We start from the raw sequence: 27,167 nt of genomic DNA, 5'->3' as shown, positions 1-27,167 counted from the left end.
AGGAGATTCAGATGGGACTTCTACGGTCTGATGGATAGATGTAGCGTTGCGCGCTGCGCGTCTGGAAATGAGACTGAACTTCAATAAAGACTTTTTAACTTGAGCAAGAAGCAGCGTTGGTCTTGTGTGAGCTGGGACCTTGGGCAGCGCTGACAAATGGCCTTTGACTATGCTACACTCAAGAGAAGACCCACTAAAATCAATGGATTTAAGTTAATCATAATTAATTTAAGTCCATTCATTTCAATGGATCTACTGTCAATATGACTTTGTCAAAGGGCACTTAGGACACATAGATAGCATTACAGAGTTAACTGAAAGGTTATGATCTGGGGATTTCCTATCCATAGTGTCTCTGTCTGGTCACAGTTTATATGCTCTCATTCAGCCTATGAAGGCATCTAGGGCTTCTAGGCACCAGTTCAGGACATACACAGCCTCTCCTGGTTCAGATGTTACAAAGAAATATAGAAGGGCATCATCAGCATACTAGTGACACTTTGCCCCAAATCTCCCAGTGACTGCCCCCACTGGCTTCATATAAATATTAAATCATTTCGGGAGGAAATTGTTGCCTGTGGCTCCCACAAATCACTTGCCAGGGGGCTGAGACACAGCCATCCAATACTATTTTCTGGAACCAACCCCACAAGTAGGAGCAAAACCACTGTGAAATGGTGTCCCCAACCTACAAAGATGGTCCAGGAGTATAATGTGGTGAATGGTATCAATGGTCACAGAGAGATCCAAGCAATCTCAGCATGGTCACGCTTCCCCATCCCGAAGGTCATCTATCAGGGTGACTGAGACCAACTCTGCCCCAAAACCAGACCAGACTAGAAAAGCATCCACAGCTGAACCAGCACCACCCTATCTCAAAAAAGGTGTGTTGAAAGTAGTTTGCATGCAATAATTGGCATAAACCTCTGCTCCCAAAGTGATTTTTTCCCCTTGCATGGCCACACTACCACCTCCTCCAAAGCAGCAGGGACCATCCTATCATGCCACAAAGCATTCATCACACCTTGGAGCTGCCCAGTAAAGCTTCAAGGGCTGGCAATAATCAGCCAGGATAAATATGAATCAAGAAAGCATGTAACAGGCTGTGAAGTTGCAAGCATCTTGACCACATCCTCAGGCTTCATTAACTTTGCATTTCTGCTAAAAGGCCACCATCTCCATGATGCCTAGATCTCCATACAGTGACAGCTTACATTACTTCAGTACTCAAAGCAATGGCAGGCCTTGCATTCATGAAAGCTATAGAAAGATCCAAACCAATTTGATTTTGAAAAATTACCAATACTATTTTTGAAATGTAAGGAAATTTCCGCATTCTCTTTTAGAGCCCCATTGCACTAAAAAAAACACAACAACTTTCCCAAAAGAGTAATGAATACAAAATATGAAGTACACAGAGCCATCAAACAACAACAGAAGCAAATGCAATAGTGAGAATGCTAGAGGGATTTTAACAACAAGAAGAAAAGCTTCAGTATGAAAGTAGTCTTAAAGTATTTCTGAACTCCAGGGGACCTAGCTGTAAGGGGACAAGTATGCCTATGAGCCAAAGCAAAATTCCACCAAACCCAAATATCTTAACAATGGACCTATATTAGGCACACATAAGAGGTTTCTAGGATATAAAAAGACTAAAGCTTGCAGAGCTTTTAGAAACCATCCTAGTCTTGAACTAAATCTGAACTTTATTAGCAACTGCTATAAACTGCAGACAACGGGCATACTACACCTGGGAGCCCACATCTCAGATGTCTCATCAAGTTTTGAATCAACTATTTGTTCAGGGAAACTGGAAGCACAAAATTTGGCACCTCTCACCATTATAAGTTAAAATTCAAGGTTAGGGGGATCTGATTCCTACCCTAAGCAACAGCTCACAAATGTATCTCACAGTAATCAGAATAAAACAGTAGTCTAAAAGAAAAAGGTAGCACAAGCAGAACAAAGTGGTATCGATACTTATGGGCCTTCCCATAAACTCATAAGCTCAGACATAAACTTCAATCCATGGTTTATTGTGATGTCCAGGCCACCATCATCTAACAACCATTGTTTGCAAACCCAGATCCGAAATTATACTATGAGACCATTAATTTGGGCAAGCTGTGACTTGGCATTACTGTTCATCCAAATCAGCAAAGCACGGCTGGGAATGTTGCTCCAACTTCAGTGGCTGCTTTTTTGATAACCTAGAGATTCTCAGACAACATTGATGAAGAGGGTAACAGCACAACCCAGAGATGTAGTTTTCTAGAATGTAGGTACATGACCAGCAGCCGCACATCGTGACTTCCATCACTAGATGCAGGAACAAATGAAAAGCTTTATTATTCACTTAAACTGCAATCCTATGCACACTTACCTGGCGATTAAGTCCCATTTAACACAGTAGGGCTTACTTCCGAGCAAACACGATTAGCAACTGCACTGTTAGTATATTTATATCCCGCTCAACCAAGATTGGTTCCCAAAGCAGCTTAGAGCAGTTAAATGCTTCACAAAATCCAAGGGTTAGTAGACAGCAAGAGTACTAATTAAGAATCACAAGCCAATTATACTAAACTCACAGAAAAAAATAATTTGAGTGCAATAAACAATAAAACTCAGTATCTCCAGAATGTCTCCCCAACTCTGTTCTACTCAGCATAGAGGCAAAAGGGAGGCAGGAGTGGGTGGCAGTGTTCAATTTTTTAAAAAAATTAAAAAAAATTATTGAATTTATATACCGCCTCATACTCGGAGGTCTCAGGGCAGTTCCATGTCTTCATCTCATTCCTCCTGGCATTCCAGCTGCTGCTACAACTTTTGCTTCTACTTCTGTCCACTGACTTGCCTGGACCGATCAAGGTGCCCACATTTTTTAAAATCAGAAGTTGTTAGTCCTGTCAGCACACGAACCCATGTAGCCAGGGTTAACTGCATTTCCCCCCTTTTAGCCCTGATTAAATTCCTTAAAACCCTGAAAATAAAGAAAAGCTTATGGGCTAAGCACCTGCTTTGGGGGGAAAGCTCCTGCATGACGGGTCACTCGTTTTCTATACTGAAAACCCACTGAAGTCAAGAATCTGTAGGCACCAGAGGCAAAATCAGCTTGAGGGGAACACAATTTAAGCATGCATTAAGTGTAGAATAGACCGCCCTCTCGGCCATTAATGAAATCCACCTTTGCACAGTTTGACCTTTCAAGGCCCAGCTGGTAACAGGTAGAGTTCCCTTTGCTGCTTACCTGATAACCCACACATACGGACATCCTTTTCAAAGTTCAGTGCTAATTAAACCTCTGGCAAACTGATTCTGAGAATAAAGAATGCCCAAACTGGATGATGAGTCACTAATACAGTAATCATGAAATAAGATTTCAGTGACTCTGCTCTCTGCTTCCTTCAAAATTAGCATTTTAGAAAACAATGTGGCAAGTTTGGGCTTCTAATTACTCTTAATAATAGCAACAACCTATGATACGAACAAGGTGCTGTGCATGAACACAGCACATCATTAGAGGGTAGCTTGGTTCCTTAGACGAGGTGCGGGGGCATTCTCCCCCCCCCCCAATGTTGCTCAACTACAACTCTCATTATCCCTGGCCATGAGCCATACTTGCTGGGGATGATGGGAGTTGTAGATCGGGAACATCTGAAGATTCAAAGGTTCCCCACACCTGACCAAACCAACCATCTCTGCCTTGAGAAGAGAAGTTTTATGTGTTTTGAACTTTGCATTTATAGTGCAGGCTGTGACTTCCCAACAGTGGAAAGTTGCCCTTCAGTGGGGAGAGAAAACACTCAAAGCCCTAATTTGGAGTAAGCTCAAGCTTGGATAATAACGCCCAGTTGCAGGCTTCTCAAGAACAGCCCTTTTAATTTCTTCAGCATTTTGAAACTGTCTCTAAATGCCCACTTCACACTTCCTACAGAGACAACTTGAAATATAACTGGAGAAGCTTTAGTTTTAATTGCAAATATACCACAAATGCCTTTTATACAGCCTTTAAAAACATTATTTCTTTCATTTGCATGAAAATATGCAAGGCATGCTTTAAGCTATGGAAAAAAATAAAGTACTGACTCATGCAAGACTCAGTATTAAGCTGGTTATTAATACCCTACAACTGGAATCTTTTAGTGTTGGATGGGGATTCCCAGTCAGTGTTTTGTTTTGTTTTTGAACAGGCAAACCATTAAGTTAGAACTTTGGAAGAGAAGTAGGAGCAGGATTTGTATTTTTAATTCACTGGAATGATGCTTTGTTTTGTTTTTCTAAGTTATTCCCCCAACCATTAGCTGTTTCATATGCTGACTTCTCAGCATTTACATATCTAAGCTCTGATACGTATCTAAGCTCTATTCCCCTTTTGCTGCCCCTAATACCTAGAATGTAGTTGCACAAGTAAATAAGTAAGTAAGTAAGTAAGTAAGTAAGTAAGTAAATTTTTATTTATACCCCGCCCTCCCCGGCCAAGACCGGGCTCAGGGCGGCTAACATCAAATATCAAATGCATTAAAACACAAGTTACATCTGCATGCTGCTCCCCCTCAGGGCCTCTTCAAACTCCCCTCTTCTGTTGCTCCTAAATCCTAATCCCCAGTGAAATAAAACCTAAGCACCTATAACTGCATTTCATTTGCACTCAGCCCTCGTTTCCCCTGGCACCTCCTGTGTTTCTTTCCTGCATGTCCCCACATTTCGACTGCAATCTCTTCTGAATCAGTGCAAGGACCAGGATTTCATCCATATTATTCTGTAAATTCTGAACAACACATCAGAGGCACAAAAATAATGTTGAGGACAGCTCAGTTGGTTAGAGCATGGTGCTGATAACATCAAGGTTGCAAACGCAGTCCCTGTATGGGACAGCTGCATATTCCTGCATTGCAGGAGGTTGGTCGAGATGATCCTCTACAATTCTATGATTCTACAATTCTATGAGATCCCAAAACATATCCAAAATATTCTGTACAAATATCTCACTGGGTACGGCAGGGGGGCAGGATTCCATGAAACCAAGACGCCATCTTTGACTCTAATTAAGGACTGTCCCTTTAAGGGTTGCTCTCATATCAATTTTGCCTACCTGAACATAAGCTTACTGAAGACTAGTGCCAAGCTGTCCCCCTGCCATGCAGTGGTCAAAGACATCATTTCACTTATTAGTCTTCCAAATCAACACACAAGTCGTAGTTGAGATCCCTACACAGAACTAGCTCACCAAACGCAGCCCCAGAGACCCTGAAAGTAGGTGGGCATTAATGCAGCCTTGTCACAGGGACCAATAAATAAATGGGAAACTCCGAATATGTGTTCAAATGAAATTAAAAGTTAAGCAGTTTGCTCTACAAGTGAATAAAAGTACAGTATAAAGAAAGAGGAAGCTGCCAGTGTCTTCAGTTTCTTGAAGCTGACAAAATATAGGAAGCATTGCCACATAAGCCTTTTGCTCAAGCTGCCTAAATTAAGAAATCTGACACTAGCTCTCATGTAACCTTGCAGAAGCGCAACCACAAAAATGTACTAGCCCTTCCTCCAAGTGGCACACCTACTCACACTTGGGAGCTCTCACACACACTCAGTGGTAAAGCACCTGCTACGGAGAACATTCGTATCATGAACCTACCATATTTTTCACTCTATAACACGCACCCGACCATAACACGCACGTAGTTTTAGAGGAGGAAAACAAGGAAAAAAATATTCTAAACGAAACAGTGGATGTATGATTTTTGTGGTTCATGCTGTGGCCACAGACATGTGATCTGACAGTGAGTTTGGAGTAGCCCAATGCAAAAATCCTGAGGATCCATGTGGATCCATGCTTTGTAACCACATTTTTGCACCACTGCGGCCCCAGGCAACAGTGGGTGCGTGGTTTTTTTGGTGCAAGATGTAGCCATGGACATGCTATGTGATCTGATGGTGAATTTGGGGTGACCCAGTGCAAAAATTCTGAGGATCCATGTGGATCCGTGCTTTGTAACCACGTTTTAAGTGGGGAGGGAAGGAAAAGCACTCAAGGGACAAGGAGCATGCATGGGGTGTGTGGAGAAGGATGCTGCTAATAATGCAGAAGAGGGGTTTAAGGGGAGAAGAAGCACGCGTGGGATGGGTGGAGAAGAATGCTGCTAATAATGAAGAAGAGGCGTATAAGGAGAGAAGGCTCCTTTCCTCTCCTGCTTTGCTCCTTTAAAGCAAGCAGGCTCTGCTTTTCTCCCTCCTCCCCGCTCACCCCCAGCTTAGCAAGCTGAAAAACTTTGCTGCTATGTAGCGAGCTGAGTGGGGAGGAGAGAGGGACAGAGAGCCTGCTTGCTTTAAAGGAACCAACCAGACAGGAGCCGCTTACACTCGTGTAAGCCTCTCCTCTCCCGCTTTGCTCCTTTAAAGAAGCAGGCTCTCTGTCCCTCTCTCCTCCCCACTCAGCGGCTCTTCTCCCGCTTTGCTGTTTCAAAGCGAGCCACAGAGGAGGGAAGGAAGGGGAACCATGGATCCTCTGCTCACGACTGCAGCAGATCCCCCCCGCCACCCGTAGGCATTCCCTCCATAACACGCACAGACATTTCCCCTTACTTTCTAGGAGGAAAAAAGTGAGTGTTATGGTGCAAAAAATACGGTATTTAGAGTTATTTGAGAGTGTCAACAAAAGCATACAGATAGAGGTGATCTGGTTGACGTAGTGTACATGGAGCTTCAAAAAGCTTTCAACAAAGTACCTCACCAAAGCCTCCTGAATAAACTTAGCAGCCAAGGTATAAGAGGTTTAGGCCCTCTTGCAAACCAGGAATTGATTAAGCTGCAGGAGGCAAAGAGTAGGGATAAATGAACAGTTTTCCGAATGAAGGTATAGAAAGTGGAGTCCCTCAAGGATCAGCATTGGGACCTGTGCTTTTTAACGCGTTCATAAACAATTTATAGAGTTAGCAATGAGCAGTGAGGTGGCCATGTTTGCTGGTGGTCACTACAACAAAGAGAGATTGTGAAGAGCTCCAAAGGGAACTCTCCAAACTGAGTGAACGGGTGGTAAAATGGCAAAAAACATGAATTAGAAGTGTATTTGGGGGGGGGGGATTCTCATGATTTTTACAAAAGTTTCTCCCCCCATACCTCAGGCAAATCACAGGTAACCTCAGATATATTATGTGACATGATGGTTTTATTGACATAACTAAAAATCATGATAATTCATCAGGATCGATGTCATGGGTTCATCTTTTTCTGTGTGTCATGCAACTGCCATCAAGTGCTGGATCCATGATTTTTAGCATGCAGTCTATAGACACCAATGTAAAATCTCATTTGGTTGTTGTTCTGGGTGGATCTCATTTTATAAACCATGTAATAAGATCTGTTTTCTGATTTTAGAGGAGCTGACTTTTACCCAGATCCTGTGGAAAGGCAAAGTGTGAATGAATGGGAGCCCTTTCTTGGGGGGGGGGGAGTATTTAAATCATGCAAATTCAAGAAGATCTGTTTTAATTCTGTTGTATCTGACTTTTACTAAATGGAAAAGCAGTGTGGCGTGGGAGCAGTGGGGTGGGAATCTAGCGGAAAAGTCAGTATTCCTTGGCACTGTTTCAAAATTCCACAATGTCCCCATAAGTTTGAGAATCCCCACCTGCGAGTTTAGCTGGAACATCGACTCATGAACGTTTGAAACTCATTGCAGGCATTTTAGGATGCCATAAATCAAATCCGGGCAAAATGTAGCTAAATTTAATTAAGGTAGTAAACGTTTTATAAATGTCCAAAAGCCCTCTTTTTTTAACTTTTACAATTTCAGCTTTAAGTAAAGTCCCAATACTGAATCTGTGGTTCTAACAATTCTACAAGAATAATGGCATTAGGACCGAATTATGGCTTCACAGCGGAAATACCTTAGATTAAACAAGCCTCAGTGAAAACTTCAAAAGCAGCCAAACTCAGAAGTCGCTAAATCTTACAACAAAACCAGCAAGGTCAACTTGCATACTGAAAAAACTGAGTAAGATTCTACCCAAGGATTTCTAGCCCTAATGCAGTTATCTTGGCACTTTCCATATTCAACTGAACATGATCATTTGGGTCATGCTTTAATGCCAGGCAAATAAGGTTTACTCCACACAGATGTGGCAGTACAAAGTCTCCCCATCTGTATCATGGTCCTACCATTGAAATGGCAGTGTTCAAACTGTGTCACTCCAAACTTGTTTTTTAGCTCTGATTCTACCTGAATTTCATTTTGAGGCAGAAACTAGGTCCCTAGAAATGATGAGACACCTTCAATGAAAACTGAAAAAATAGAAAAAAGAAACATACACCAGCTAGGATTTTTTGCACCAGGTGAAGCTTCCAAATTGTCAAAGGTAGGCCTACTTAAAGTACATTGTTGTTGTTGTTTAGTCGTTTAGTCGTGTCCGACTCTTTGTGACCCCATGGACCAGAGCACGCCAGGCACTCCTGTCTTCCACTAAAGTACATTACAGTAGTGTAACCTTGAAATTAGAAAAGCATAAACGATAGTTGCTTCCTGTGTGAAGTTGTTTTAGGTTGCAGAATAAAATGTAACTGCTCTGGATATTTCAACTACTCTTAGCAAACATGTATTTTATACATGCAACATTTGTTAACCCCACTTTTTTCCATACTGGCAACTTCTTTTACTAGGAATCCTGGGGTTAGTAGTTGTTGTTGTTTAACTGAAATGGGATGGATGAAGGGGGATAAATGTCACAGCCTTTGTAGGACTGATTAAGTTGTCAACAGAACTACAAGGAGAACCTGTAGGGTGGAAGGTTTTCCAGTGTTTATTTTTTCCACCGAAACAATGAATGGTGCCAACTGCAAATAAATATTAGGTAAGTTTGGCAGTTTCAAAGTTTTTAGCTTTATTTACTAAATACAAATAAAATAAGCATGCTAAATAAGATCGCTCTCTAGGGCATCATAATTTTTTCCATTGCAACTTACCCTAATTTTTTTGGGGGGGGGGGGTTAAGAAAAAATACCAATTCAAAACATTCCAGAAAACTGACACCACAGCCTATCGGCAATTTGATCAAATTGGGAGTGTGAGAAATACAAAAGAGGAACATTTCAGATAAATATGCATGTTGCTAAACAAAACACGAGAAGGAACAGAATCCAGTAAATCAGTTATCCACAGATGAGCAATTGGGGTTTCTCAGACCTGTCTGATCTTACAGTCTGGGCTGGAATGCAGCTAGAGGCCTCAGTCTCAGTCACTCGCCTGGCAATAAACTGTGGCTGGATTAAAGCTGAGTCAGGGCAGAAGACTGCTCTTCCTGTCATCTGAAGGTAGTTCAGTTTTGTTCACTATCTCTGCCATCTCCTCAGTATTTTTTCCTCATAAACTCTTGGCTCTCCCTCTCAACCTCTTCACCATTCCTTCTTTCAATCTCCTTGGGGGAGAGGACAAAAAACTCAGTCCCCCTTGGCACAGGTTTTTTTTGGGGGGTTAACAACAAACCCCTGTTTGATTACTCAGTTTGATGAGGGGGCTGCAAAACCCTGCAAAACAACGGCAAAACTGTGGCACAGGTTTGGAGGGGATCCCAGATTTCGGGCTTAATGAAGGTCCTCTGCAGCAAAAATGTTTTCATTCTCAGCATCCCACAGGGGTAACTTTGGTGACAAACCATTTGATGAGAGTCTGAAAAACTTACTGCAGGCTTGACCTAACAATATCCACTCAACTATCCGCCTGATGACAGCTAGGAATAACCTCTAGGTGACCAAGTTAAAGAAATGTGTATATTGAGGCATTCAGGTATAGGTACAGGTGGGCTAGTAAAATTGTATGCAGATTCATAATTTCATAGACTTATATGCAAGGCTATTGGGGGGGATGCTTTTGAATTGATGCTTTTGAATTCTGGTGCTGGAGGAGACTCTTGAGAGTCCCATGGACTGCAAGAAGATCAAACCTCTCCATTCTGAAGGAAATTAGCCCTGGGTGCTCACTGATAGACAGATCCTGAAGCTGAGGCTCCAAGACTTTGGCCACCTCATGAGAAGAGAAGACTCCTTGGAAAAGACCCGGATGTTGGGAAGGATGGGGGCACAAGGAGAAGGGGACGACAGAGGACGAGATGGTGGGACAGTGTTCTCGAAGCTACCAGCATGTGTCTGACAAAACTGCGGGAGGCAGTGGAAGACAGAAGTGCCTGGTGTGCTCTAGTCCATGGGGTCATGAAGAGTCAGACACGACTAAATGACTAAACAACAACAACAACATGGGGGGGGGGGCGGGAGGAAGCTGTTGAAATTAGCACTAGCAACTTCCTAATCAGTGCTAGTTGACTAAAATTGAGAGAAGTGGGTTACTTGTATCTAGTCTGAAAACTTATCACAGAAATGATATTGAAATTAATATAATGCATTTAGAACATGGGTATCAGGCTGCCTAATACCCAGTGGGGGAATGTGTTAATTTTGCTCTTTCGTTTTTCTCAGGAGCAAAGGGGAAAGGATGTATTTTCAACTTCTAGTTGGCTTGTCAACTTCAAATGAAATGTCCAAATTAATATTTATGTGACAAATAACTTTGCTATAGGTAAACAAGGATTCACATCTGACATTTAGCCTTCCGCATGTTTGCTAAAGGAAACAAACAACAAGCTCAACTTCTGTGCAAAATGTGCAGTTGTCTTTAACTGTGGGGGCTTCACAGTGTTCCCTACTTTCACCCTCAAGGGTGTTTTCCTGTATTGTGGCTCCTCACCTAGTGCAGTGAAAACCTCTTTCTGAATCCTCTACAAACCAGAGATGTGAACCAGCCACGCTTCTCCCATCCCTCTCTGAGTGATCTCCTTCCCACACCCAATTGCCCATTGTTGCTTTATAATCCTTTGCTTTCTGTTCATCAACAAACTGAAAAGACAGAAGATGCAAGTGTACCCACTTGCCTCACCAAAGGTTCTGAAATAGGTTGAGAGCTGTTAAGATCTTTTGTTTTTGTTTTTTCTATGATCAGTTTAGTCTTCAGGACTACCACTCTCTCCATCTTGACAAGAGAATCTTTGTCCTTTTAACTGCTTCATAGCAAACAGAAATTCAACAGGCACAGCTTTTTCCTGTCACTTCAACAACTTGCCAGGAAATTTTCACTTGTTGAATTTCTGCTTCCAGTGCAAATGCAAAGCTCTTCTGTTAAGAGAAAAAGCAACAATCCTAGAGGCTGAACAAAAAGAGTGTTCCTAGCCATATTGACGAGATAGGGGGTGAGTCCTTTAAAAGAGGCCCTGTGGATACAGAGTACACATGTTCCACGGGGCCTCTTTTAAAAGACTTACCCTGTACAAGAGGTACCATGGCACTTCCAGCTCTAGCCTATTATGAAAACCAGATTTAAAAGGCTGCAATCCTAAATACCCTAGCAAGGGAGTAAGTCCTACTGAACAAAGAGGAACTCACTTATGAGTAGACATGTACAGATCACAATGGAAGGCCAGAATCAGATGCAAGACCATGAAATGAGTTTTTTCCCTTGTCTCCCCTTAATATCTTATGGAAATACATGACAGAACGACATCGCACTGTGCATTCCTCTACCACCTCTCAACAATACTAAAGGTAAAGGGACCCCTGACCATTAGGTCCAGTCGTGACCAACTCTGGGGTTGCGGCGCTCATCTTGCTTTATTGGCCAAGGGAGCCGGCGTTTGTCCTCAGACAGCTTCCAGGTCATGTGGCCAGCATGACTAAGCCGCTTCTGGTGAACCAGAGCCGCGCACGGAAACTCCGTTTACCTTCCCGCCAGAGCGGTACCTATTTATCTACTTGCACTTTGACGTGCTTTTGAATTGCTAGGTTGGCAGGAGCAGGGACCGAGCAACGGGAGCTCACCCCGTCGCAGGGATTCGAACCGCCTACCTTCTGATCGGCAAGTCCTAGGCTCTGTGGTTTAACCCACAGCGCCACCCACGTCCCTGGTGGGTGCCTGGGCCTGGGGCAAGAAGAAGAATACATAACATAATATGCTTCCATAAGTATATCTATATTAAGCAATTAACAAAAATGTATCTTTTAAAGATTTGTTTCTAAACTGCTGTGCATATATTTATATCTATTATACATTCTGTTTATTGTACACAGCTGTGCAAACATTTGTTGAGAAGGAAATTTGTGTATTCTTAAATATAATATTATTGAGAAGAGGAGAGTGAACTTGTCACAGACTCTGTATTTAGCAGCAACCTATGTTTGGCATGACATTTAGTTCTGTCTCAATCCTGGGACCATTTTTTTCTCAGGCACCATTTACAGGCTCAGATTCTGAGCGAAAGACTCTGGCACCCTTCAAATATGGATTGTTAGCTTTTTCATAATGTCAGTGAAACCTTGATTCACAAACTGTCAATCCAGATTAATATCCAGTATTACCGGTAGTTGACTACCAACCTAATAAGCTGTGTTAGTAGAAAATCTGAATGAGCTTCAACCACTGTGATGCTATGAACCTTCGATCACTTCACATCACTTCACACCTAATTAGGAACGTGTTAAAAACACTGAGATTTGAAGTGCTATTGTGCAGAGTTACTGTTAGCATGACACATTATTTGCTGCCAAATCAAATACATGGTTGGCACATTTATAAGGATATTCACTCCATGTTTCAAATATTCTGTTTAAATTATCTGAAGAACCCACAGGAATCGTTCATTATACAAATTGGCTTATTTAACTGGTGTTTTAGATTTCTAATAGGACCTGAAAAAACAATTAGCAGAAACTAGAGAATTGTTAGATTTGGCGGAAGAGGGGACCCATCAGCCTAGGAGGCCTGAGCCTCTTTACTTTTTTTTACATAAAATACTGAACGAATCTTGTGTTTGGCAAACAAGCATCCAGGTTTCTGACTCTACTCAAATCTAAGTAAACTGGGCTTTCTTAAAGGGCCGGCCTTCCAGACAGGCACTTTTGCATTCTATGGTGTGTTACCTTCGCCTTGAAATGGCAAGATACTGTGGGTGGTAGTATCATGTTCCTCTGGTTGAGGGATCCAGTTCTATGGACTCTGGTGCTGTAACATCAGAGAGACCTCTTTGCCATCCTCTGGTTCAAGGATACTGCCAGGGCTTTTCTTCAGCTGCAACTCACCGGAACACAGTTCCGGCACCTCTCAGGTAGCCGCTATTGCCATTATAAGAGAACAAGGAAGGAGTTCATGCACCTCTTTTTCTAGAAAAATTGAACTGGGTACCGTCATTCACAGCATGAGGCTCCGAGTAAGGAACCAGATCTTACTCTAGCCTCTGACTTGGTGCCTTGGTAAATGCTAGACTGTGGGGTCATGACATGAATGTGTGGTTCCACCTCAGAGAACCCCTAGGTAAGAGGGTATCTACTGCAGAACTTCTCATACTTTCCATCTAAAAAAGCTGAACAGTAGACCTAAAAATTAGGTTTCCACTAGTAAAATGCATTAGAAATATGGTAAATTAGCATAAATCCAGAATTCCTGAGAGTGTAAAGATATTTTCAGAAGACAAAAATCATCCCAATTTAGCTACACCCTCATTAAATGGAGCTGCTCCAGGCAGCCTGCTTTCTTAAAGCTCATTTCTCCCTTGATGTTAATCACCACAGAACAATGCTAAGCAATTGTCCAGGTTTGTAAAAACCTAGCTGTTTCACAAAGGATGAATTCGGTTCACAGTCATCCTTGTTTAGCAAGAAGGCAATACAATTTGGCCAATTATTAAATGGCAGAAAGTGAACGAGAATCTTATATTAAACTAATAAGGAATAAGAGAATAAAGAAACTGAAGGTTGTAATAGCGCTTTCAGACAAATACTGTATTCTGGAATGGTGATGGTTTGAAGGCAAATGACACAGTTCTATAGCTCCTAAGTTGCTTGGATGGGAGACCACCTGGAAATGGCATTTGAGCTATGCTCACATATGCCAGGAAGACATACTATGAATTATTGTTTCCAAAATCACATGTATAATTGATGCAATACCAACTTAAGCAAGCTACTTAAGAAGTTTATAAGAAACTGACCCCCTGATTTAAAATTTGGACACAAATGGAAAGTTCTATTGTACTTAAATTCCAGTTTGTGGCATTTAGTTGGCCACTGTGAGAACAGAATACTGGACTAGATAGCCCTTTCGTCTTATCCAGCAGGGCTCTTCTTACATTCTTAAGGCTGCAATCCTACATCCACTTACTTGGAAATAAGCCCCACTGAACTCCATGAGGCTTACTCCTGCATGGTACAGTGGTTAGAGTGTCAGACTAGGACCTGGGAGACCAGGGTTCAAATCCCCACAGGCCATGAAGCTCACAATGCATCTTGGGCCAATCACTGCCCCTCAGCCTAGCCTACCTGACAATGTTGTTGTATAGATTAAATGAGGAGGGGGAGAACAATGTGTGCAACCTTGCACTCCGGGGGGGGGGGAGAGGTGGAAGAAATAAAAACAAAGCACAGGTTTAAAGCTGATTTTAAAAGGAAATATTCAGTTTGTCCAGAAAAAAAGAGAGGCCCTACTCTCCTGCAGATATAGAGATTTCAATGAGGCTTCAAGAAACAAAAGGCTTGCAAATGGCCTTGCACCAAGGGCGCAACCCACCAGGAAGCTCTCCTGTGTAGCTGCCATTTATTTTAATCACTTAATGAGTCTTGTGCAAGACAATTTTCCAGGAAAGCGTATTCTAAGAGCAGTGTTATAAACTCAGATATATAAGCTAGGCGCCAATTGCCAAAACGAATGTCTAGTTCTCATTTTGGGGCCAGGCGGCTTGAAGGTCGATTTTTTCAATACAACTTCATGGTTCTTAAAATTTGTTCTGATTGTGCAGACAAAATATCACAGACTTCTACAGGATGTGTTTTCAGTGTGTGAAAACAGGCAAGATCCAAGGATCCCCAGGCATGCACCTCCAGATAGTGGAGACATCAGGCGCCATCCTGGCGGCAGGGCATCTTCACTTGATCGCAAGTGGCGCTGGTGGGACCTGGTGCCTGGTGAATTTCAAACACTGCCTACAAGAAATCCAAATTATCTCATGCTGGACCTAAGCATCTACCACGCCTTTTGCATACTGGGTCTACCTCTTTCCACCAGCCAAACCATCTTTAAAAGATAAATGTGAATCCCAGGCAAACTAAGCACTAATGAAGAGGTAGGCCTACCATACAAACAATGCCATATATAATCGAAGGAGCATGTGGGTACATCATCAATTAGCATCTTTTCAGAGTGCAACATTTCAGTATTCACACTATCATAGGGCTATGACAACTAACACCACCTGTTGCTTGCTAGGACATCTCAAACTCAAATGGCTATCACTGAGTACTTTTTTTTTTTTGGTATCCTGTAGCATCTCTGGAGAACGCAATAGCTTTGTTTGCACACATAACACTTTTTCAACCCTGAAGTTTGAGATCAATTAATATATCTGGCACTTGCATGTGGGTAAAACCACCTAACCCTGAATAAACATACTCTCCAAAAACAATGGCACATGTTAAACGATCAGCAGCAAGTTACTCAAAAAGTAGCATTCATACTTACGAAGAATGAAACTGAGCAATGCACTTAAAACATGTAGGTTTCTATAGTGCATTCAGAAATCTTATCTTGGCAACCGAAATTTTTAACTATTGCAGATCAAAATAATTTTGAGCTGAAAAGTAACACTCATGCACTTTCCTAAAGATGAAAGAGCAGTTTGCATTAGTTCTGAATTATATATCACTGCTATTAATAAGTAGGTAAAGCAGAATGCTCTGTTTGGTTTTACCAATTGACCTGATATGAACCCATGCATATGGATATATGGCAAGCTACTCACCCGAATTAAATATTTCTGATCCTAGGATTGAGCAATGGGTGTTAAAAGTAGCTGTAACAGAAAAAACTGTCAATTTTTTGGTATTTGATTTTAGAATGTGATTTGCCAGGTAAGCCTCCATCAAATAGTGCTTAATTGGGGGGGGGTTCCCCTAAAAGCTGACGACTTGGAAGTAGATTACTGGGGTGCAGATGTGGTCAACATCAATATTTGCTGTGGCACACAGAAAGGCAACCATTTTCAGGCGGAAGAGGAATAAAGAAGACTATATTTCAGCCTCAAGCACTATGTTATAATGCATAGGTTTTGAATCAAGCCCTTAGGGTAGCTTCCCATGAATCCCTCCCACCTCTGGAAAGTATCAAAAACATACAGTATTGACCAACCCATGCACTCAAAAACTGCATCTTACTAATTCGTCAATACCCTTGGCAACAGTTTCTACTTCAGAGTCCTTCTATTCACAGCTCCCAATGTGGGCTGAAGCGTTCAGATTTGGAGTATGTGGCTCCAGATTTCACACTATCAGACACACGTAAATAGAAACAATTGCACAGCTTTGGAACAGCAGCAGATAGAAGCAGATTTGTGTGCATTTGAACTGTCTGATGACTCTTAAGAACAGCAAAATGTCGGGGGGTATTTGGTTTGAAGGATATGTCTTCCAACATGGTGTAACAGTAGAAGGCTTTCACATGCATTTAACCGGTACAGCAGTTTCATTCTTGGTAGGTTTTATAGCCCTCAGCATTTATGTTTATGCAGAACCACCCTGAGAAAGCGCCTTGAGGGCAACAACTCTCTATACAAGTGTTTCCCTAACTTGGGTCTCCTGCTGTTTTTTGAACTACAACTCCCATCATCCTAGCTAGCAAAACCAGTGGTCAGGGATAGGGGGAATTGTAGTCTGGAAACAGCTGGAGATCTAAGTTTGGGAAAACACTGCTCTAAACCAAAGTCCACTGCCAAGACTAATGGGTTCTTCTCTTTCACCTATGAGACTAGTCTGGATGACCTTGGCTGCTCATCCCTACTTTATAGTCACTGACACACAACATCATTATAAAAGTTCAGGTAACATACAGCATACTAGTAATTTATTGCTGAAGTTTCCTGTCCTTTATTGTGACTAACCCATTGGTAGTCAACTTGTGGAGTGGCACGATCAGCTTGGAACTGTGGCACTCTTGGATAGGAGCAAGTCATCTCATGCAACCAGCTGTGGCACAGATATATTTGATTAATATCTAAACTAATAAAAAGATAAAAACGGAGTCAGTCCCGCACTTCTGCCAGCTCCCAAAATCAGTAGATGCAGCAGGATCTCAAGGTACATGGGAGGGAGGCTGTATATGTACTTTGGTGCGTAGCAGAGTGGTACCATTTTGATCTTGACTTGCCACACTATTGCCAAAAAGGTTGACAATCCATGAAAGCACTAAAAGCTCAAGGCCACTACAAACAGGACAAGAGTCCTACATGAGAAGCACTTCAATCCTGGAAATAGAATGCAACCTGGGTATATTTCACTACACACATTTGTGGCATATATACCTATGAAGTTGATCAAACAGTGTCAAACCTTTTTGGTAACTCTCTCTACAAACAAGTTCAAAAGTACAAGAAAACTCTACTGTGTGCAAAACTACACATGCTACACGTACAGCCATAGACTTTGTGTACGTCAAGTTGACCCATCAAACTAGGGAACTGACAGGAGTCCATGCATGATAGTTGCATGTTGTTTCATATTTGGCAATGTTTCTCACGTAGAAAATTTCTCACATTTGATGTGACTCCTGCTTTCTGACTATACCTGGTGAGATGACAACATTTGTTCTACTTCCATGAACGACAAATAATTACAGTGACAAATGACACATCTGTGAGTGGCACCTTACTTAACACCACCACTTCATTCCCACTGAACATTAAATTCATTTAAAATAAACTGGAGGTGGACAAAAACTTCCTTAAAAATAATCTCAAGTGGAATAAAGCTTCTCAAGCATTTTTTTAAAGAATAAAACTCTCTGATAAGAACTTCCCAAAGCGTAATCGCTGTTATCTTCCAAACTCACAGAATTTTTAAAAGCTGGTGTTGCTGTTAGAAGGTTGATCCTAACTTTATAAACACTGGAATCAAGGGCCATTCACAAGGGTCATATCGGAGGGGATAATAAAAGGTATCTGTTCACAGCAGCTCAACCACATATCTAAGAGAGGAGCATTCATCCTTGTCAAAGCAGTGACAGGGTTTTTTTATAAAAAAAAATATATGATGACAGGGTTAAGGACATCAGAAAGGAAAAAGTTGCAACTGTCTGGGGATTGGTTCTGGGAGTGAGAAATTATACTCTACTTTTCTCTCAGTTTATTTGAAGAATGAAGGCGCAAGCCAGAAGTAAGTTTTAACACTTCATACTGCTGATGGCTTACATTATTCCATCAACAGAAAATTGCTGAGGAAAGTGGTGCTAAGATCACTTGTTGGAATGGGGAAAGTTATATGACATGGAGGGAAATGTTCTACCAGGAGAGGTGCTCTGCTATGGGGTGTTCATATACATGTACAAAAGTATTTGTATTGTGAGCACATGGGAAACAGTGGCTCATTTTTAAATTTACTTTTTACATGTAATAGCTGGAAAACCTGTCTTACTCAGAATTTGAGGGAGAAAAGTGAATAAAGGTAAAGGTACCCCTGCCCGTACGGGCCAGTCTTGACAGACTCTAGGGTTGTGCGCTCATCTCACTCTAGAGGCCGGGAGCCAGCGCTGTCCGCAGACACTTCCGGGTCACGTGGCCAGTGTGACGAAGCTGCTCTGGCGAGCCAGCACCAGAACAGCACACAGAAACGCCATTTACCTTCCCGCTATAAAGCGGTACCTATTTATCTACTTGAACTTAAGGGTGCTTTCGAACTGCTAGCAGGGACCGAACGATGGGAGCTTACCCCGCCACGGGGATTCGAACCGCCGACCATGCGATCGGCAAGTCCTAGGCGCTGAGGTTTTACCCACAGCGCCACCCGCGTCCCTGTAGAAAAGTGAATAAATATGCTTAATTTCTTCCCTCAATCATTTTTATAAAAAAAACAACAACAGGGCATTCTTCAATATTTCTATTCAAGCCAAAAGCCTTTTCATTTTAATGTCACAATATTCTCACAGTGAACCAACCTGCTTCACAGAAAAGGGGTCCAGCCCAGTCCTATGAATAACTGAGCTCTGGCAAGCAGCTTCAATATCAGGTAGAATTTGGTGGCACCAGCAAGACTTTACACCCAAGGAGTTTGGCCACTGGCCGCTGTCGGCCAATCCAAGACACTGCGGCTAAGGGGCAGCCTAACAACAATGCACTAACCAACCATTCCTTAAGACCAGGGGTCAACAAACTTTTTCAGCCAGGGGCCAGTCCACTATCCACTGTCCCTCAGACTTTGTGGGGGGCCGGACTATATTTGAGGGGGAAATGTACAAATTCCTATGCCCCACAAATAACCCATAGATGCAGTTTAAATAAAAGCACGCATTCTACTCATGTAAAAACACCAGGGAGGCCCCACAAATAACCCAGAGATGCATTTTAAATAAAAGGACACATTCTACTCATGTATAAAACACGCTGATTCCTGGACCGTCCGCGGGCCAGATTTAGGCGGCGATTGGGTCAGATCCAGCCCCCGGGCCTTAGTTTGCCTACCCATGCTTAAGACACTATGCAGCAGCTTCATGCAAATGCCTTTCACAGGTGAAATGTGGTTGAATCTGGACCACAGCAGAGGTGGGCTGCATATAAAATTCAGAAGATTTTATTCGTACAGTCCCCTGTCTGCCTTTGGGGCTACCACAGAGCCAGCTATAGCTGAATAAGCCTGAGTGCCTGAAATATGATAGCAACTGGCTGTAATGGGAGTTCAGCTGACAGGCAATGTTACAAGACAGACCTGCCCTACTTCCCTCACCTAGGATGGATGTCACTAAGGCTGCATCAGTCCAAGCCACTTTCTGCACCAATCACAGCTACACAGAACTGAAGTGCTTGAACCTAACAAAAACCAGCATGACAATCACATTTTCAAGCATGCGATGCATGGGTGTGCTTAAGATTTGCACTTTAATTTCACTAGTTGAAGACACAAAGTTTTTTGTATTAAATCTATCTGAGCCACTTGCCACTCCAAAGCCAGATTGCCATGGCTAATATCAAACAGCTCTATTTCAAGCAACGATTTGTTTATTTATTAAATGTGTATACCTCCCTTCATCCGTAGATCTCGGGAGGCTCACAAAATAAAAAAATACAATATAAAAAAACCACAAAATGTATAATAAGAACAAGAACAAAAATAAACCAATACTCCTCCTTCCCACAACACATTTAAAAGTGTATTGGATGTTTATCAGCCCAAGGCCTGGCAGAAGAGGAACGTTTTTGCCTGGCACCTAAAGGTGTATAATGCAGGTGCCAGCACATAAATGGTACCTGGAAATGAAGTTAGCATAAAGACTTGCAATGCTAAATTGAAAGTATTTTCACACTAAGATTTGGCTATTTGGGGTAAAATTGGTCAAAAGTGAACTTTGATCTTTTCTATCACAAAGCAAGCGCAAATAGGCTATTAGTACTAGGTATATAGATTAAATCAATGGTTTCATAGGCGTATCAGAGATTCTTTAATCAGAAGATCAGCAATGACAGGTCAGTTTGCTTAAATAAACAACTTGCCCACTACTGCCAATCTTCCCCTCTAATGTGCAGACACAGAACCCTTTGCTAAGAAGTATTCTCTGTTTGCAGAGAACTATGATGAAGCCCAACAGCCCTAACCAACACTCTTGAAGAACAGATTGTTAACACCAAACACGCCCCAGAATCTTTTGCAAACCAACAGTGGCTCCCTAGTAGACATGTTGTCATTGAAATGGTAGAAAACTTGAAAACTCTTGGCTAAGGTGACTTCTGGCATCCCTACAGTATATGTTAGCTCCATTTCTACCCTTGATAAATTTTAGCAGCCTTAAGATCACTTTGCAAGACATTACAGAAAGAGGCGCAGGTTCTGCAGTGTATGTATGGAGCAAAATCACACACATAATGTTCCCAAACATTATGGAGAAGAAGCAGATATGTACAAAAGTTAACACATACCAGCTTCTGTTATGTAAAGCAGCTGTCAGTATATTTAAATAAGATCTCTCTTAGGTGTAAAGTTTGGCTATGACCTAGCAAAAAGCTTCTTAAGTGTCAGTAATGTCTTCCGCACGGTAAATACCTTTGTGAAACAGGTCATCACAGGTTAGAAGCAAAATAGAGCTTCTGAATCAGGGGTAACAGAAAGCCTGAATTACAGTTTTAGGCTGCAGCTCAGCAAAAGAGCAGGGACCAAAGATGTTGTAACGGCATCTTCCAATGCCCTCCCCCCAGGCTCTGCTGGCAGAGTGGAAGTGAATGCCATCCACTTCCAAGCTTTTTAAAAATGTGACTTTTTTCGTTGCCCTCCCACTGTTTTCAAAGAGAGGGAGAGGTTCAGACACACTCAGAAACTTGTCTAGCTTTCCCCTGGGTTTGGGGGTTTAGCAGGAGACCAGAGTGACTTAGGATCTTTTGGATATCAGCAACTTCCCAGAATCCCCCCTATTTGGTCCTTTCCATGTCAGAGCTCTCATCAGTTGGGCCAGAGCATCAGAGAGGAGGCTCAGACATCTGCTCTCCCCACCTGACATCAGGTAGAGCTAATCTATCCTTCAGCCCCTGAGACACCGTCTCAGGACCATAGGAATGCATAGAAAGATACTATGAAAATATAATCAGATAACAAGGAGAAATATATATATGGATAACTTCAAAGATAAGCAGACATATGAAGTTGAACACTGCTAGAAAAGTGGTATAAAAATACATTTGGAGTCTAGATTTAAAAGTGTAGCTTTACCTTTAAAGCACACATTTTCACACACCATTGCATTTATTAAATAATATAGCAAGCATTTTAAACTAGAAATACCAATTCTTGTAGGAAGATTTAGGGCAATTTATGTGGAGCATATGAAAATCTAGAGCCCACTTGTAATTAGTTACGAAGATGTATCTATTTATCACCAAATCCCAATCACATTCCCACAGCATTTACAAAACTGAAATTCCAACATGATAAAGTGATTTTAACAAATCCAAGTTAAACTGAACTTCAAGCCACAGAAGTGTGTTTCTTCAATTACACCCCATCACTAGAAGCACAGATCTCAAGTTCACAACACACTAGCCTGAGGTAAATCATGTTTGCATCACATTTACTAACACATTATCTCCTACTTTTTTTTGACAGTGCACCCATCCTAGAATAGCAGAGCCACTCAAAATAATTTCTGAAACAAATTTTTTTAGTTATCAATAGCACTATAGATAGTTCATCTCAACTACAAATGCGATCACCTCTCGTATCGCTTCAATCAAAGGAGGTCTTAAAACTATTTACTATGTGAGAACATTTGGCTACATTGCTGGACATGAACTTCCTTAATGGCAAAATCAAGAAGCACTCTGAGAAGTATCAAATAGTGGAGTGGCGAATTCAGAAACAAAAACAATACTTCATTATGACAAATAACACTCATATAGACACCTGAGGCCAAGAACACCTTGAGAGCCCAGGCTTCTCCGATGTGGGCAAGCTTCAAGTTAGTTACTTGCTGATACCAAGCCCAGACTTCCGCAGATCAACTTGAGAGACTCACAACTATGCAGTAACCTTAAATTGTGCCAGGGCGAAATCCCCAATAAAACACAGCAAACCACACTTTCCCCCTTTTCCTTTTCTTTTTGTACACCATCAAACCCATGTGGCAGCCTTCCAGTTTAAACTGCACTTGGGCTATGGGAACCACCATAGTACAAGCGAGGCACCGGTGTGAACCAGCCCTTAGTCACCACACAAGCAGAGACTACTCCTTGGCACAACTTGGGGGCGGGGAGGTGGGTTGAGAAAGCAGATAAAATCAATGGTAGCTTTTCAATGCGAGGGATTTAAATCCTTTTAAAAGAGTGTGTGTGTGTAAGGGGAGTTACACATTTCTGAAAGATCTAAGGACCCCTTCCACTTTTGGAGGGGTGGGTGGGGAGGCAAATGGCCATGGGGAAGAAGACTTATAATTATTATTAAAACCAGCTTATGATTTGTGGGGTGGAGGGCTATAATTACCGGGAGTGGGGCAGAAGGAGAAAGTCTCCAACTCTGGATCAGGAAGACCACCAACACCACCCTTTCCCTGGAGGGCATTTGCTGCAGTCGCAGAAAGTTAAGGACGCGCGTACCCTTCAAACCCACCTCCCCAATTCCCTCTCCTTTTCTTAAACCAACACCTCCCCTTGACATAGACACCCCCCCAATAAAAAAAACCCAAACCCACAAAATCCCAGCGGGAGGGAGCGGGAGCTTTTGGCCCTCCGCACCTCTGGCACATCCACCTGCCCCCCTCCCCACCTGCCCCCCTCCCCAATAACAACCCCCTTCCTCTCGAGGGAAGCAGGGGGCGGCCCCGCCACCCGAGGCATGTTTTGGGGGCGAGGGCGCGGGGGTGGTCTCCCCTCACGGCCGCCCCCCAAAACACCTTTGGCCCACAGGCGTGAGGGAAGGAGGGCGGGCGGGAGGGAGCCCTCGGCGGGGGCCTCCGCCGTAACTCCGGGCAGGGAAAGGAGGCGAGAAGGGGGAGAAGACACTGACCTGGCTGGGGGGAGAAGGAGGAAGAGGAGGAGGAGGAGGAAGCAGCGGCGGCAGCAGCAGCAGCAGCAACGAGGACGGCGCCGGCCACGCGGGTGGGGTGGTGGGGGAGGGAGCCCGCTCCCCTCAGACACACTCGCCGGTGGGGGATATTTATTTTTTATTTTTTTAATATATATATATATATATATGCAGATATGGAGACAGACGTGTGTATATGTGTATCTATATGTATATATATATATATATAAACAGAACCCGGAGAAGGTTAGAATGGGGGTGGGGGGGAATTATTCCGGTCGGGAGTTAGTACAACAAAGAGGCGGAAATAGCCGAGCGGAGCCGAGCGCGCCCGAGCGGGGGCGCCGCGAGCCCCGGAGCATGCGCGCTCGGGACGGACCGAGCGCGCGCCGCCTCACTACCACCACCACCAGCAGCAGCAGCGGCAGCGGCGGCGGCAGCGCGACTGGTGCCGGTCGGCGGCCAAGTCCCTCAGACCTGGGCAAAGGGAACCTTCGGCAGGGGGAAAGGGGCGGGGCCTGGCAGGGGCTGGCGACGCCCCCGTGAGGGGAGGGGGAATCGGAGGGCGAGAGGACCTTTAACGCACACGCCCCCTTCCCCACGCACGCGGGCGGGCGCGCGCGCACCTTCCGTTCCCATGGCGACGGGCTGCTGCTTCTGGGCCCAGGTCGCGGCTCGCGCCCTGATCGAAGTGGGGCTCCCCCCATATTGACGCCACTCGCTTTTCCGCGCTTGCAAGAACGCCATACAGCAATGTTAAATCGACAGCTGCTGTTGCCTTGCGGGTTTCTTTTTTTTTCCCCCTCTAGCGCGTCAGCAAAATGTTTTGGAAACTCTTAATAAAATAAAATAAAAACTCAGTCACGCTTAGCGAGGTCTTGGGTATCAATAAGGAGACTTAGGGCAGAACTTCCCAAGTTTTTCGTCTCGGCGACACTTTTTAGACATGCACCATTTGTCCACACAGTAATTCAGTTTTACTAACAAATCGGAGGTTAAGCTAATATCCCTTATAAAAGCGTTCGCGCGACGCACCTGCACACTGCAGCCGGCACACTAATAATGTGTCACCAGGCACAGTTTGGAAAGCTCCAATTTAGGGGCTTACAGAGGGATTGCATCCCCACACCAAGATGAACTGCTCTTTGAGTCCCACCCCAGTTCATACATATTCTGGCTACTTCTCTGTGGCTACACATAGAACTGTAGAATTGTAGAGTTGGAAGGGGCCTGAGGGTCATCTAGTGCAACCCCCGGCAATGCAGGAATACAGTGGTACCTCGGGTTACATACGCTTCAGGTTACAGACTCGGCTAACCCAGAAATAGTGCTTCAGGTTAAGAACTTTGCTTCAGGATGAGAACAGCAGTGGCGTAGCGTGGGGGGTGCAGGGGGGGCCGGCCGCAACATCTGGGGGGTAGGGTTAGGGGGCGCAAATCCACGGGCTAGGGGGCGCAAATTACTTGCCTTGCCCCGGGTGCTGACAACCCACGCTACGCCACTGGAGAACAGAAATCGTGCTCTGGCGGCGCGGCAGCAGCGGGAGGCCCCATTAGCTAAAGTGGTGCTTCAGGTTAAGAATAGTTTCAGGTTAAGTACAGACCTCCAGAACGAATGAAGTACTAAACCGAGGTACCACTGTATCAGCAAAGGCATCCCTGACAGATGGCCATTCCACCTCTGCTTAAAAACCTCCAAGGTCTCTGCAACCTCCCAAAGGAGACCATTCCACTGTCGAACAGCTCTTACTGTTATAAAGTTCTTCCTGATGTTGAGTCGGCATCTCCTTCCTTGTAACTTGAAGCCACTGGTTTGGGTCCTACCCTACAGAGCAGGAGAAAACAAGCTTGCTCCATCTTCCACGTGGCAGCCCTTGAGATATTCGAAGATGTCTATCATATCTCCTCTCAGTCTCCTCTTCTCCAAGCTAAACATACCCAGCTCCTTCAACCGTTCCTCATATGGCTTGGTTTCCAAGCACTGCTGTAGTAACGTTTGGGAAAGAGCCACATTGAATGGAACAGATTCCATGTGTCCTCCATGTGTGGCGAGTTGTGTCCCCTCTCCCCTGCCACTTCTGCATCTGTATTCACTATCTGTCGTGGCAGTGGGTTAATCCTCTGCCAAGCACTCAATAACATCCACTGCTGCTGCTGGCATCCATCTCCCTTGGGTAGGGTTGCCATACGTCCAAAATTTCAAGGGTGAAATTAGCGTACAGTGGGAATTTTGAAAAATCGTCAAAATGTTTGGGTTTTTGAAGGAGGAAGTGTGTAGAGTGGTACCTCTGGCTGCGAACGGGATCCGTTCCGGAGGCCCGTTCGCAACATGAGCAGAACGCAACCCGCATCTGCGCGTGTGCAGGTCACTATTCGCCGCTTCTGCGGATGCGTGTGACGTCATTTTGAGCGTCTGCGCGTGCGTGAGCGGCGAAACCCGGAAGTAACCCTTTCCGGTACTTCCGGGTCGCCACGGGATGCAACCTGAAAAGATTTAACCTGAAGCAAATGTAGCATGAGGTATGGCTGTATTTGATTATCACTCTCCGCCTTTTTTGCTTTTCCTCCCCAAGGAGGCTCAACAACTGCTGCGATGCCCTGCACTGAAAGTATAAATTGTTCCACCAAGCTAAGGCTCCCCTTGGAGCTCCTGTGTGATTGGAGACTATGACTGGATTGGGGGGGGGGGCAGGGAGAAAATGTCCCTGGATGTGCCTGCAAGTCTGGTTGTGTGGTTAGGGAACTGCACTGCTCATTCTGTAGAGCATGAGACTCTTAATCTTAGGGTTGTGGGTTCATGCCCCACATTGGGCGAAAGATTCCTGCATTTCAGGGGGTTGGGCTGCTTTTCAAACCTTTGGCTTACAGAGTGAGTCACTTGAGGTTGCTGCTGTTAGTGGGCGTTTTGCAGCTCCTGTTTCTTGCCTGTCCTGGCCTTTCCCTCGGGCTGGTTGGCAAAAGGGACTTTCCCTCCCTTGGTCCCCTCTTGAACTCTCTTCCCAGCAGGAGCGCTCTGTGTGCTCCAACCTGGGGAGCCATATGGGTGCTGTGTTATGTAGGCTCCCCTTCCTTCCTTTTGGGTGCGTGGGGTCATAAAAAGTGGTTGTGGGTAGCGTGAAGTAAAGGTAAAGGGACCCCTGACAATTAAGTCCAGTCGCAAACGACTCTGGAGTTGCAGCGCGCGTTTGTCCGCTTCCGCAGACAGTTTTTCTGGGTCATGTGGCCAGCATGACTAAGCTGCTTCTGCCGAAACCAGAGCAGCACACGGAAACACCGTTTACCTTCCCGCCAGAGTGGTACCTATTTATCTACTTGCACTTTGACGTGCTTTCGAACTGCTAGGTTGGCAGGAGCTGGGACCGAACAACAGGAACTCACCCCATCGCAGGGATTCGAACCGCCAACCTTTCGATCGGCAAACCCAAGCGGCACAATGGTTTAACCCACAGCGCCACCTGCGTCCCTGTCGGTAGCATAAATGGGTTCAAACTCCAACCCTTAGGATTCCTGGGTGTTGACAATACTGGGTCATCGCTGGCTCTGGTATTAGTGAATTTGGGGCACTGGTCTCATTTTTTACATTTATTTTCCAAATTTTTATTT

The 27,167-nt window shown here is 43.9% G+C and overlaps 1 protein-coding gene across 2 annotated transcripts in view; it reads right to left on the bottom strand.

The window, feature by feature from the left end:
* The window catches only part of PCGF3 (polycomb group ring finger 3), a 49,579-nt gene extending 25,668 nt beyond the window's left edge, over positions 1 to 23,911 (bottom strand). Inside the window, exon 1 of one of the 2 annotated variants that reach the window (XM_053372042.1) lies at positions 23,548 to 23,911. The gene's annotated coding sequence lies outside the window, so the exon portion shown is untranslated. The remainder of the gene's footprint in view (positions 1 to 23,547) is intronic. The other variant, XM_053372045.1, reaches the window with a different exon arrangement.
* Positions 23,912 to 27,167: the final 3,256 nt, after the last annotated feature.

Source organism: Podarcis raffonei, chromosome 17 (assembly GCF_027172205.1).
Source record: "Podarcis raffonei isolate rPodRaf1 chromosome 17, rPodRaf1.pri, whole genome shotgun sequence".
In the NCBI taxonomy this organism is placed as follows: domain Eukaryota; kingdom Metazoa; phylum Chordata; class Lepidosauria; order Squamata; family Lacertidae; genus Podarcis; species Podarcis raffonei.
The sequence above is the reverse complement of the archived record's forward strand: the minus strand, read 5'-3'. Positions and strand labels throughout refer to the sequence as shown.